The 13233-nt window shown below is 42.8% G+C and overlaps 1 pseudogene; it reads right to left on the reverse strand.

Moving 5' to 3' along the window:
* Window positions 1-4345: 4345 nt before the first annotated feature.
* Window positions 4346-13233, reverse strand: part of LOC139376454 (ubiquitin carboxyl-terminal hydrolase 31-like) — a 53922-nt pseudogene continuing 45034 nt past the window's right edge.

The following is a 13233-nucleotide window of genomic DNA, read 5'->3' on the forward strand; positions in this document are numbered from 1 at the left end:
TCTGAATACTTATGTAAATGTTATGTTTCTGTTTTTGCTTTGTCATTATGGGGTGTTGTGTGTAGATTGATGAGGGGAAAAAACAAATCCATTTTATAATAACGTAACAAAATGTGGAAAGAATTCAAGGGGTCTGAATACTTTCCAAATGCACTGTATTATTATTAGTGTATTGACATATACAATTCATCAACGTGTACCCATGAATATTCAATATTATAGAGCCATATTAACAAACTAGCCACGTGATCAATATATATTTTACATTGGGACCAATATCTTGGACTATATCAATAATGCCCTTTGCGTCTCAGGTCTCTTTGAAATCTCAATACAACAACTATGAACCCCCTCCATAATGTTAAAATGTGTGCTATGACTCATTGGGTTTTCATTCACTAATGTGCTTTCACGTTGAAGTGGGTATTCTATTTGTAACATACTGTAATGGGAAAAAGATACATCTTCCAATAGTTGAAATCATCAGAGATTCAATTTAATATAACCTATCACATATGACATATATCATATATTTTAACGGTTATTCCTTGGAAAGGGAGATTTTGAACAAGGCAACAGAAGGCAGTGTGGTTGCAGAGGTGCTGATTGAAAGGTAAGGATCGATAAAGGGCATCCCTGTATCATCCTTAAAAAGATCACCATTTACTGTATCATGTCACAAAAACATCTGGGAGATTATAGCTAGACCCAGTGTTTAGATAACAGGCTAATAAAGTATTTCACTGACAAAAATATTGTATATTGTCTTTGGACCAGTAAGAAATTGTATTTTTCAATTAATTAATCAAATAAACAAATTGGGGATATAGTCTAAAACCATCTGTACCTACTCTCAAACGATGACAAAGTAATATTTCACAATAATACCAATTGATTTCTTAGATGTAGTTATTAGACGTTTGGCTGCAGAGGTCTATGGGGTAGATTGTCCCTTAAAAATAGTTTTGAATCAAACATGAGACAAATTAATACAATACAGAAATCATTCATGTGCAAGTGAGTTGATTTACTTTAAAAAGGTGAATGAGCAATAATTAACATTCATTAAAAAAACTATTCTAAAACTCTGAAGAAAATGTGCAAACAAAGCATTAAAGGAAGCTTAATCATGCTCTCTGATGCTGGGAAAATATACAGTTAGAAATATATACACATCTAAAAGTAGCAGTATTACTTACTCAGTGTGGACATTAGCAAGAGTTGCATGCATAATTTAGTGCACGCATAAGCAATTGCATGCAAAGACTACTGCTATACATGTCATCATGGTGATCAATTTTCTGAATCTACATCAGTGGGTTCAACGAAGAAACCTGCTTGGTAGAGCATAAGCCAAAATATGCACAGGCACAAGCTGTGATGTCACAGAGAAAAACAGAAGAGGATAGGATAGATCCAAGCACACCATTTATGGTGCTCATATAAAGACGTCCCCATGTATTGTCTTTATTCAGGTCTTTGATGTGTAGCTTTTCACATCGACCCTGTGTTCGTCTATAGGAATGTTTAGAGATGTTTGGCAGTCTGAATGTGGTCCCCCGTAAGGCCTTGACCACCCACAGTAACAGTGGTCACCAGTCGGAGATGAGGTGAGAGGGGTTGTTAGGACAATCTGGGGGCTATGTCGTCACGCTATGCTGTCACTACTCTTCCAAAATCAGTACAACCAGAGGGAGAGCGGAGAATCACACAGTCCCAACCTTCCAAAATCACTGGGCGATGTCACTTAATTTCTTGTATATTTCTAATGGGCCCCTTTAATGCTATTGGCAGGTATACACACACCTCTAATCCTGGATGCATATAAGGCTCTATTTTCGGCTGGCGCTAGACAAGTGTCAAACGCACGTTAGATTGCAATTTCGTGAGAGTAAAAACTGGCAGACTGGCATTTTCCAACCCTAACGCAAGGTTTACCTGTCTAACATCAGCTCGCTTGCGATGAGGTGGAAAAGTGTCAATTTCATGCAGCGCTAAGGGGAAGTTTTAAGACCCCCAAAAAGCAGGTCTTAACGGTAACGCAGTTGATAATGGGATGCATTTTGAGAGAGGAAGCACAGCCTATCCAGCCATGCCACACAGTGAACATGGAAGGAGAGATCTGCCTTTTGTGCCAGTGAATCTCGCATTTCGTTTAATTTGTTCATTTTTTTAAACATTTTATTAAAAACCAAGCATAGCGTACCCAATTCATTGCATAGGTGTCTTTTTACGCTGACCATTACCCAAAAGTAGCCTATATATAAAGGGGTTTTAAATGGTCTAATGAGAGTGCTTTGAAATATTTGAGTTTTTTGCACTATGGATTAACACATATGGAATCATGTAAAAAAAGTGTTAATCAAATCTATATATATTTATTATTTGAAATTCTTAAAATAGCCACCCTTTGCCTTGACAGCTTTGCACACTCTTGGCATTCTGTCAACCAGCTTCATGAGGAGTCACCTGGAATGCATTTAATTTAACAGGTGTTCCTTATTAAAAGTACATTTCTGGAATTTCTTTCCTTCTTAATGCATTTGAGCAAATCAGTTATGTTGTAACAAGGTGGGTGGGGGGTGGTGTACAGAAGATAGACCTATTTGGTAAAATACCAAGTCCATATTATGGCAAGAACAGCTCAAATAAGCAATGAGAAACGACAGTCCATCATTACTTTAAGACATGAAGTCTCTCATGAGGACTGCCACAGGAATGGAAGACCCAGAGTTACCTCTGCTTAGAGTTGAACTCCTCTGAACTGCACCTCAGATTGCAGCTCAAATATATTCTTCACAGAGTTCAAGTAACAGACACATCTCAACATCAACTGTTCAGAGCAGACTGCGTGAATCAGTTCTTCATGGTCAAATTCCTGCAAACAAATCACTACTAAAGGACACCAATCAGAAGAAGAGACTTGCTTGGGCCAAGAAACACGAGCAATGGACATTAGACCGGTGGAAATCTGTCCTTTGGTGAATTTTTGGTTCCAACCACCGTGTCTTTGTGAGACGCGGTGTGGGTGAACAGATGATCTCTGCATGTGTATCTCCCATTGTAAAGCATAGAGGAGGAGATGTGATGGTGTGCTTTGCTGATGACACTATCTGGGATTTATTTTGAATTCAAGGTACACAGCATTCTCCAGCGATACACCATTTCATCTGGTTTGGGCTTAGTGGGACTATCATTTGTTTTTCAACAGGACAATGACCTAACACACCTCCAGGCTGTGTAAGGGCTAGTTTACAAATGAGAGTGATGGAGTGATGCATCAGATAACCTGGAGTCCACAATCACCCGACCTCAACCCAATTGAGATGGTTTGGGATGAGTGCTCAACATATGTGGGAACCCCTTCAAGACTGTTGGAAAAGCATTCCAGGTGAAGCAGGTTGAGATAATGCAAAGACTATGCAAAGCTGTCATCAAGGCAAAGGGTGGCTATTTGAAGAATCTCAAATATAAAATATATTTTGATTTGTTTAACACTTTTTTTTGGTTACTACATGATTTCATATGTGTTATTTCATAGTTTTGATGTCTTCACTATTATTCTACAATGTAGAAAATAGTAAAAACAAAGAAAAACCTTTGAATGAGTAGGTCTACTAAAACATTTGACTGGTAGTGTATACTTGAAAAATGTTGTTACAAAATCACTATTGTTAAATCGGGATTGTTTTATCATAGTAAAAGTTTAAATACCATGACAACCAAGAGTTGTGAAACTGGAATGATTAATGATGTAAATCTGTAAATGGAGCTGCTCTATTGAGATGATCAGTCCTGGACAATCAATACCAGTTTGGGATTATAACTCTCCCTGCACTGATAGCTCTACTATATCTAATTAGGGATTATGATATGTACTGGTGTTTGTTTCATGGTTCCATGTATTAAAATACTCTGCCTGGTGTGGAATGTTTGAACTATTTGAAAGTGGACCCCTATACGGTAGTTCTGAAAAGTACAAAGAAAATACTCTACCTGGTGTGGAATGTTTTGAACTATTTGAAAGTGGACCCCTCTACAGTAGTTCTGAAAAGTACAAAGAAGCACGTTAACTAGCTCTGGTTACTGAGTAATAATACATGTTTGATCTATTGTGTGATTCACAGGGTTTGTCATCATTACACTGCTTAACAAACGTACGTGCATCTAGCTACACAAGTTCATTTCAATGTCTGCCCAAGGCGAACTTCCTTAAAAGTATGCTACAGAACCAGGTAAAAATGTAATTACATGTGTTCATAAGTTTATACATTTATATAATACTATATAATAATACATTTGATTAATATCATTTTTCAAAAAAATAATTAACAATGCAGTCCATACAAAGTGCTTTTCAATCCATGAAATAACTACATAACAAAGTGGACAGTGACAGACTGTCAGATATGGCAGCTTGGGGCCAATGAAAAGCTAGAGGTGCTTTTTAAAAGTCTCTCCTGAAGAGGAGATCTAGTTCAATGTTTGAGACACCTTAGAGCTGCACTACAGAGAACGTTTTTGGGTCCCCGACGATATTTCACTTGGGTTTCTGGGTGGTTCGTGTCGAATTGATGGGGATCTTTCGGGATGGCAGCAACTTCTTTTCCGGAGGTTTTTTCCCATTGGCAGAGGCTCTCTCTTCTACGCCCATCTCCGATCCGGATGACTTGGACTTGGCGGAGGACAGTATTGAGTGCTTGGATGGGGTTGACGTCTTGGAGGATTCCTTGTCTTTGGCTGTGGGCGTGTTCGTCTGGGCCTCTGGGTTCCCCTGCTGGGCCCTCTTGGCTGCTCCGTCCCCCGCCCCCTCTCCAGTCCCCCTCCCAGCCCCCTCCTCCAGGCTGCCTTTAGCCTCCCCTGTCCCTGCTTGGGCTGTTGTGGTGGGCTTCCCCCTGTCCGTGGACTTGCGTGTCTCTTTCTGCCTCAGGGCACTCTTGAAGAAGTTGACCCCCTTTTCCTCAGTCTTGCTGCTCCTTTGAGATCCCCTGGGGGGCTCTGCTGTTGGTGCCACGGCCAAACTGGACGATCGCAGGCTGGCCATGGAGGAGCTACTGCTAGTGCTCCTCCCTCCAGGCCTGCACTCTAGCCCTCGCCCCGCCCTGCTTTCGCCCCGGCCAGCGACACCCCACTCCACTCCCCGGGACACACTACTTGCCGTGGAGGAGGAACCGCCGTTGTTCAACCCTCTCTCTGACACTGAGGTGTTCCGTGAAGTCTCCCGGCTGGCGCTCCTCTCGGCTGCTCTGGTTCTCACTGATGCAGAGCTCCTCTCCGCCGTCCCTCTGGGCGCCGTCTTCCTCGGGGTGTGTGCCGAGCAACTGTGGGACCCAGGGGAGCCCCCCTTCATTTGTTTTGCAGTTTCAGGGTGCAACGTCTCTGGGGTCTGCAAGGGCTCCTTTTTGGAGGGTGTGGCTGTTTTGGCGGAGGAGGTCTTGCTGGTCTTGGTGACCGCATCCTCGCTTTTTTCTTTGAGGTCGGACGCTGTGGCCGCCATGCTTTTGGCTTGGGTTCGAGAAGGCGAAGATACGTGGGTCGCAGAGGAGGTGTGGGATGGGGTAGGCGAGGGGGTGGACGGCGCTTCTTGGGGCTCTTCTCGGTTTCAACAGTTTTGGCCAAGCTTCTCCTGGCCCCAGCGCCCTCCCCTCCCCCCACTCCTCGTTGTTTGGGCTCCTTAGTGACCGTTCCTCGACCCGGGTTTCCTGGCTCCACGATCGTGGCCACGTTATTGTTACCTCCTGCCAGACTGGAACTCCTCAGCTCAGCCTGGGGAACAGGCTTGGAGAGCACCTGCTCCAGGAGCCTTTTAGCCCCTGCATTACCCTCCACCACCACCAGGGGTGTCTTACCTCCGACCTTTACCTCGGGTTTCGTAGAGCCGCTGAAGCAGGAGGTGGAGACCTTGTCATCATCTGCCTCGCCTATCCTCTCCAGGGTGGGCGGGGAGGAGTGAGACTCCAGGGAGAAGTGCGAGGGCGAGTTGGAACGCAGATGGAGCTTGTCTGAGAGGGGCCAGGAAGTCTTGGAGCTGTTCTCACTGATGGCCAGAGGGCTGGCCATGTTGGAGCGCAAAGAGAAGGTCTGTCTCTGGATGCTCCGCATCGCCGGGCGGGTGGAGAAGCCTCCTCGACAGAAGAGGAAAGAGAGATAAAACTAAAGCGCTGGTACTAGACTGAGTGGACTCAGAACCTGCATGTTCACCTCTATCAGCAGGTTTTAAGCTAGTAAAGGCTGATATTAAATAATTATAATAAAGAATTATTTAACAAAAATTCTGCTATACAAAAATGACTGAAAGTAAGTTACTGTATAAACAGTGCATTCGGAAAGTATTCAGACCCCTTGACCTTTTCCACATTTTGATTTGTTACATCCTTATTCTAAAATTGATTAAATCAATTGTTTTATCAATCAACACACAGTACTCCATAATGACCAAGCAAAAACAGGTTTGAGATTTTTTTTGCAAATGTATAAATAAATAAAATAATGAATACCTAATTTACATAAGTATTCAGACCCTTTGCAATGATAATCTAAATTGAGCTTAGGTGCATCCTGTTTCATTGATCATCCAACTTGATTGGAGTCCACGTGGTAAATTCAATTTATTGAACATGATTGGAAAGGAACGCACCTGGGCCTCCCGGGTGGCGCAGTGGTTAAGGGCGCTGTACTGCAGCGCCAGCTGTGCCATCAGAGTTCCTGGGTTCGCGCCCAGGCTCTGTCGTAACCGGCCGCGACCGGGAGGTCCGTGGGGCGACGCACAATTGGCCTAGCGTCGCCCGGGTTAGGGAGGGCTTGGTCGGTAGGGGTGTCCTTGTCTCATCGCGCACCAGCGACTCCTGTGGCGGGCTGGGCGCAGTGTGCGCTAACCAAGGTGGCCAGGTGCACGGTGTTTCCTCCGGCGCATTGGTGCGGCTGGCTTCCGGGTTGGATGCGTGCTGTGTTAAGAAGCAGTGCGGCTTGGTTGGGTTGTGTATCGGAGGACGCATGACTTTCAACCTTCGTCTCTCCCTAGCCCGTACAGGAGTTGTAGCGATGAGACAAGATAGTAGCTACTACAACAATTGGATACCACGAAATTGGGGAGAAAAAGGGGTAAAAATTCAACAAAAAAAAACAAAAAAAAAAAAACAAAGAAAGGACCTGTCTATATAAGGTCCCAAAGTTGATAGTGCATGTAAGAGCAAAAACCAAGCCATGAGGTTGAAGGAATTGTCCGTAGAGCTCCGATATAGGATTGTGTCGAGGCACAGATCTGGGGAAGGGTACCAAAAAATGTCTGCAGCATTGAAGGTCCCCAAGAACACTTGTTGCCTGCATAATTCTTAAATGGAAGAAGTTTGGAACACCTGTATTTGGGGGTTTTCTCCCATTCTTCTCTACAGATCCTCTCAAGCTCTTCCTAGAGCTGGCCGCCTGGCCAAACTGATTAATCGGGGAAGAAGAGCCTTGGTCAGGGAGGTGACCAAGAACCAAGTGGTCACTCTGATAGAGCTCCAGAGTTCCTCTGTGGAGATGAGAGAATCTTCCAGAAGGACAACCATCTCTGCAGCACTCCACCAATCAGGCCTTTATGGTAGAGTGGCCAGACAGAAGCTACTCGTCAGTTAAAGGCCCGCTTGAAGTTTGCCAAAAGGCAGCCAAAGACTCTCAGACCATGAGAAACAATATTCTCTGGTCTGGAGGAGCCAACAAAGGGCATATATTTTTATCTGTATATATACACTAGGGCTGCACAGTTAATCAAATTCACATCGAAATCGCAATATTGACATGCACAATATCCATATTGCAAGAGATCCGTATCGTATCCAAGATTGAACGCTTTTGCCTGAATGCCAAGCCTCACGTCTGGAGGAAACCTGGCACCATCCCTACTGTGAAGCATGGTGGTGGCAGCTTCATGCTGTGGGGATGTTTTTCAGCAGCAGGGACTGGGAGACTCGTCAGGATCGAGGGAAAGATGAATGGAGAAAAGTACTGAGAGATCCTTGATGAAAACCTGCTCCCGAGTGCTCAGAACCAACAGGACAACAACCCTAAGCACACAGCCAAGACAACGCAGGAGTGGCTTTGCGGCAAGTCTCAATGTCCTTGAGTGGCCCAGCCAGATCCCAGACTTCAACCTCTTCGAACATCTCTGGAGAGACCTGACAATAGCTGTTCAGTGACACTCCATCCAAACAGAGCTTGAGAGGATCTGTAGAGAAGAATGGGAGAAAACCCCCAAATACAGGTGTGCCAAGCTTATAGTGTCAAACCCAAGAAGACTTGAGGCTGTAATTGCTGCCAAAAGAGGGTCTGAATAATTATGTAAATGTGATCATTTATATATGTATGTATATATATTTGTATATACATATATATACAAATACAGATATGTATATATATACACATATGTGTATACATATGTGTGTATGTATGTATGTATGTATGTATGTATATATGTATATATACATATATACATATTTTTTTTAAAGTCAACGGGTCTGAATACTTTCTTAATGCACTGTGTTTTGTGTAAATTTTACTGTGTTCGTGCAAACATATTTGACATCACAGAAATTTAACATCTTGACAAATATGGATGAGTGGCTCTCTCTAACCGTCATCTTCGCTGCGTTCTCCAGCGAACTCAGTCGACTCGGAGAGGGAGGCCAGCGAGGTGCGTCTGGATGAGCCGGAAGAGGCCTGGCTGGGAGGACGACTCCCCATCAGCCTGCTGATCCAGTGTTCACACAGAGACGAGCTGGTTGAACCTGGAGGAGCCAACAAAGGGCATATATTTTTATCTGTATATATACACTAGGGCTGCACAGTTAATCAAATTCACATCGAAATCGCAATATTGACATGCACAATATCCATATTGCAAGAGATCCGTATCGTATCCAATATTTTGAAATGCCATTCAGCCGCATGTAACGTCCATTTTTATAATTTATTCCGTTTGTCATGTCTTACTCTTTCCTCTCGCTGCTACTTCCCATCACAAAGCCCTATCCCCTGCCACTCAAGCATGGCAGTTCCTCCTCGTCGGTTTTAGATTCGCTATAAAGCTTGCATGCTTTTCTGTTAGGCCAAATGCAGCTAACAGATTGTTCCAAACAAGGATAATGCTGATTTCCACTTTGCTTTCTTAATATAAGTCATTCTGTTTCTATGCTTTCAATCTTTTGACCTTCATCGCAAGTCAGATCACAATCGCAGTATTTGTTAAAAAAAAATACTATTCTATTTTTTGCCCATATCATGCAGTCCTAATATACACTATACAAATCATATGTGCACATACAGGTAAACTGCCAAAATAAAGGAAACCAAGTGTCAAGTGTCAAGTGTCTTAATGGGCGTTGGGCCACCACAAGCTTCCAGAACAGCTCCAATGCACCTTGGCAAAGATTCTACAAGTATCTGGAACTCTATTGGAGGGATGCGATACCATTCTTCCACAAGGATTTCAATAATTTGGTGTTTTATTGACAGTGGTGGAGAACGCTGTCTCGGGCACCGCTCCAGAATCTCCCATGAGTGTTCAATTGGGTTGAGATCTGGTGACATACACACATTTTAAACCTCCTATGCTCCTTTGAGTCCTCTCTTACAAAGTCACTGAGCTCTCTTCTTCTAGCCATGGTGGCCAAAATAATGGGCAACTGGACATTTTATACATGACCCTAAGCATGTCGGGATGTATTAATTGTTTAACCCCCCTGTTGTGTTTGTTTCATGTTAATTAATTCTGTGTTCCCCGTCCAAAGTGACCACCCAATTATAGCTGATTATAAATACATATATTATCACCTAATGTTGTGTTAGATCTTTTTATCAACTTAAGTTCTTGTGAACATTACACGTTTTGAACTTCTATTAGCTATTTATGGCCTGTAGGACTCATTGACCTGAGCTCATACAACTCGTTTTTGAGATTTAAAAAAAGCATAATGTATGGATTATTTTGACTGTAACAAATACTCAGATAAAACATATTGTGCTATTTATCACAGACTACTTTGTGTCAAAGTTTATCAAGGACTCTCCTCCTCACCAGTGTCATGATGAAAGATATGATCAAGAGCCTCACATACTGTGTATCGCTTGGTCATTGTGCTGCCACAGAATGAATTGTCAGCAAGGCCTCAAAACAGCTTTATATACCAGAGCTGTGAGAGAAGTTCTACATACTATTGAAACAATGTTGCGATTGTTAGTGAGGATGCCAACAGGTGTGGTTCCCGTGGGGGAAAGATTCACCTTAAGAGGGTTATTCTATTAGGGAAATGTTCCCGTGGGGGTTGCCATGGAAGCCAAGAAGGGGGGTGAGGTGTGTGCATGTGCTCAAACACACATGCATGTGTGTTTGATCTGGGAGAGGAAGTGTACCCATCTGATGATTGGGCATGTGCCTGAACTCAATTTTATACACTAATTGTAGTCTCATCCATTCATTTCTAATGACCGGCCATTTTTGACCGGGAACACCACAGGTGTACAAAAGTTAAATAAAACACCCAAAATGTAATAAAAATCATCAAAATGTATTTTGTGTGTTCAGATGCCCTGTGTGGACAAAGTCATGGAACCTTATGACAATCAGATTAAATGAACTACATTTTCCAGCGATAACTTGTAAATCTGTCCAATTCGACCGGAACACAGCAGGATTATTTTATATAGGTCTCGGCTACAAAGAAATAGACTCCAATTAAGCCCTCTTGATGTTGGTAAAGTCAAATTAAAATGAAGATTATTGTTGAAATGAATTGCTCGACTGGTGTAGGTTTTCTCAATCTGTTGGTGTGCAACACTTGCATAACAAGTTAGCTGTAATTTCAGCACCAGACACTGTTCACCTCCTGTTGATTACGCTGTGGTTGCCGTCAGTTGTTTTTAAAATGTAACCTTTATTTAACTAAGCAAGACAGGTAAGAACAAATTCTTATTTACAATCACGGCCTACCCCGGCCAAACCTGGATGACGCTGGGCCAATTGTGCACCGCCTTATGGCACTCGCAATCACGGCCGGATGTGATACAGCCTGTATTCGAACCAGGGACTGTAGTAAAGCCTCTTGCACCGAGATGCAGTGCCTCAGACCGCTGGGGCCATTCAGGAGCCATGACCAATATATATATATATTTTTCCAGAACATTAACCGTGTGTAGGTACAGTGGGGCAAAAAAGCATTTAGTAAGCCACCAATTGTGCAAGTTCTCCCACTTAAAAAGATTATGGCTGTAATTTTCATCATAGGTACACTTCAACTGACAGACAAAATGAGAAGAAAAAAATCCAGAAAATCACATTGTAGGATTTTTAATGAATTTATTTGCAAATTATGGTGGAAAATAAATATTTGGTCACCGACAGACAAGCAAGATTTCTGGCTCTCACAGACCTGTAACTTCTTCTTTAAGAGGCTCCTCTGTCCTCCACTCGTTACCTGTATTAATGGCACCTAGTGAATGACCTGAAGAGAGCTGGGACCAAAGTAACAAAGCCTACCATCAGTAACACACTACGCCGCCAGGGACTCAAATCCTGCAGTGCCAGACGTGTCCCCCTGCTTAAGCCAGTACATGTCCAGGCCCGTCTGAAGTTTGCTAGAGAGCATGTGGATGATCCAGAAGAAGATTGGGAGAATGTCATATGGTCAGATGAAACCAAAATATAACTTTTTGGTAAAAACTCAACTCGTTGTGTTAGGAGGACAAAGAATAATGAGTTGCATCCAAAGAACACCATACCTACTGTGAAGCATGGGGGTGGAAACATCATGCTCTGGGGCTGTTTTTCTGCAAAGGGATCAGGACGACTGATCCGTGTAAAGGAAAGAATGAATGGGGCCATGTATCGTGAGATTTTGAGTGAAAACCTCCTTCCATCAGCAAGGGCATTGAAGATGAAACGTGGCTGGGTCTTTCAGCATGACAATGATAACAAACACACCGCCCGGGCAACGAAGGAGTGGCTTCGTAAGAAGAATTTCAAGGTCCTGGAGTGGCCTAGCCAGTCTCCAGATCTCAACCCCATAGAAAATCTTTGGAGGGAGTTGAAAGTCTGTGTTGCCCAGCAACAGCCCAGCAACAGCCCCAAAACATCACTGCTCTAGAGGAGATCTGCATGGAGGAATGGGCCAAAATACCAGCAACAGTGTGAAAACCTTGTGAAGACTTACAGAAAACGTTTGACCTCTGTCATTGACCAAATACTTATTTTCCACCATCATTTGCAAATAAATTCATTAAAAATCCTACAATATGATTTTCTGTTTTTTTTTCTCCTAATTTTGTCTGTCATAGTTGAAGTGTACCTATGATGAAAATTACAGGCCTCTCTCATCTTTTTAAGTGGGAGAACTTGCACAATTGGTGGCTGACTAAATACTTTTTTGCCCCACTGTATGTGTGTAGGTAGATGTGGAAAGGTAGATACAAATGATTTGTTGAAAGTTGGGGGGGTTCACACCTATTAGACAATTCTTTAGTAAAGGTTGAACATTCTGTTGTTCAGCTAATAGCCCATTCCGCTACGCTTGTGAAAAACTAATGATAATACTTTTCCCCTTTCCACATGTTAAAGATTCCAATAGATAAAGTGTTTTAAGCCACAAATGGCCCCAACCCCAATTAATACATTTGGGCACAGGCGATAATTCTAGCCCGAAGTCCAGCGCGCTATGACAATCAGATTAAATGAACTACATTTTTCAGCGATAACTTGTAAATCTGTCCAATACAACCGGAACACAGCAGGACGGGTAATTATCTCAGGAACCACACCCACACCTTTTAATATACTTTGTTTCCCTCGTTATTTTAGCAGTTACCTCTATGTACTGTATATGTCTATGGTTTTAACTCATGTGTCTCAGTCAGGGAGGACATGAATTCTACAGCGAGATTGGATGTGGGACGAAAACCAAATGAGACAGATATTCTACTACAGGGCTCCAGACTGCGACCATTTAGTCTAATTTTAGGACACTTTGACTTGGCTGTGCGCGTTTTTCAGTAGTGTATTACACTTCTTAATAAAGCACTGTGAATTACCATATGTGAATCGTTTCAGGAAACTCGGTGCATGTCACACATCACATTTAGCTTCTTGCAGATTCATACTACAGCTGACAATGTTTGTATCGGTAGTAGTATGAGTTGTGATTATGCCGGTTCATTGTTTAACTAGCTAGCTAAATGTCTAAACAATAGACTCCACTTTGACAG

The sequence above is a fragment of the Oncorhynchus clarkii genome, chromosome 20 (assembly GCF_045791955.1).
Source record: "Oncorhynchus clarkii lewisi isolate Uvic-CL-2024 chromosome 20, UVic_Ocla_1.0, whole genome shotgun sequence".
NCBI lineage: Eukaryota > Metazoa > Chordata > Actinopteri > Salmoniformes > Salmonidae > Oncorhynchus > Oncorhynchus clarkii.